We start from the raw sequence: 1,707 nt of genomic DNA, 5'->3' as shown, positions 1-1,707 counted from the left end.
CGTAAGTGTATTAAAATAAAAACAAATGCAAAATAAAATTTCATAAACCTTTTTTGATGTCATTAGTCAATAAAGAGCAAAACCTAGCACTATGATAAGTTTTCCTGACAAAAAATCGAAAACCCTGATGGCTCATAGCTTTCAATGAATGCAGTAGCCAGTGCTTATTGAACAACATTTGCGGAATAAATTTATTCTACCGGGTAATAATAATCTACTTTTTAGCTTGCTATCGATAATCTAGAGGACTATGGCTAACTCGTGGAGTACCCATGCTCTCACTGGCTATCATCAATCGTAAAGAGAAAAACTCGCTCATCCCTCAAGCCACCTCAAGTACGTGGATTGATAGCGATCGTAGTAAGACTCAAGGTTGCAGCTTTGTAAAATTCGCAGAGGTCACGTATATATGGGCTCTACGCTAAACCAAGAGAAATTAATTCTTGGAAAAAGTTTGTGAACCAAAATGTATTTTTCTCGAGGGAGATTTACATCAGGTTAAATATCGAGAAACCCATTTATACATTCATAATTTTCTTTCGAATATGCAATTTCACTGCTGGTGTCGTAACACAGTGTGTCGCTGCCCTCTGGACCAGTTCGCATGGCAGGCAGCCGGTGTGAAACCGGTAGGGTACGTCAGACCAATGATTGCCTTTGCAATTTCTTACAAAATTTTCTAAGTAAGGTTAAGTGCCCGGCTAGCTCAGTCGGTAGAGCATGAGACTCTTAATCTCAGGGTCGTGGGTTCGAGCCCCACGTTGGGCGATTTTTTTTTAACTCTCTGAAAGGGTGGAAAATTGACCACTTACGTGGTTTACATTACTGGGGAGAAAAATCCGCTAACTACAATGATGTCCAGTTAAGACGTTTGTTTCAAAATTCAATACATTCGCATAAATTTATACCTCATACAATGGAGAAATTCTTATATTTTTATTCGAAATTCTTTTTTAAGGTGGCCAATTTTAATTATGAGGGATCTTACGAAATTTTATACCGGCTGTAATCAAGGCCTAAAATGAAAATAAGACGACTTGGTGTGTACAGCACACAGCTCCGCGTATTCCTTTAGTTGCATGCAGAAAAATACATGTGACTTTTTCGACAACCTCTCCTTTGATTTTGGTTTCCAAATATTTTGAAAAAGAGATTTGAATTAATAAATTAACTGGTGATGCATACTACCTCAACTTCGTGATGAATGAAGCCTGTTTAATAACTTCTGGTTAGCGCTAACCATAAGATAATAGAGCCGCCATTTTAAGTTATGCACGGTTATTTTTTTATGGGCATGGTGCTCACGAAAATAGATAAAATTATTACCACCTATTATTATTATTATTATTATTGTAGAACCGAAAATCTATGATAACAATGGTAAAAGTAGAATAAATGTTAAGATACCAATGGAAATTGCCAATGATGTTCCAAATCATATGAAGAAAATACAATCTATTAGAGAATTAAATATAAAGGTAAAAAAGCATATGCTAGAGAGAGATTGAAGAACTTATGTTTTACAATTGCTCAGATATGTATAAGATCGTCAAAATGTTCAAAGGTACTAATATCTTTTAATGATTTAGTGATTTTACTTGAGGATAATAGGTATCTCAATAATTTTATGCATTTAAGGGTGGTTCTATATTATGTATTGTCTAAGTATAAATATATAATGAGTGAATTGTAAGTGTAAAGATAATC

At 34.7% G+C, this 1,707-nt stretch overlaps 1 non-coding gene across 1 annotated transcript; it reads left to right on the top strand.

The window, feature by feature from the left end:
* The first annotated feature begins 695 nt into the window (after positions 1 to 695).
* Trnak-cuu lies at positions 696 to 768 on the top strand. The gene has a single exon. It is a non-coding gene; the product is annotated as a tRNA-Lys (tRNA).
* Positions 769 to 1,707: the final 939 nt, after the last annotated feature.

This window comes from Ischnura elegans, chromosome 11 (assembly GCF_921293095.1).
Source record: "Ischnura elegans chromosome 11, ioIscEleg1.1, whole genome shotgun sequence".
Classification (NCBI taxonomy): domain Eukaryota; kingdom Metazoa; phylum Arthropoda; class Insecta; order Odonata; family Coenagrionidae; genus Ischnura; species Ischnura elegans.
The sequence above is the reverse complement of the archived record's forward strand: the minus strand, read 5'-3'. Positions and strand labels throughout refer to the sequence as shown.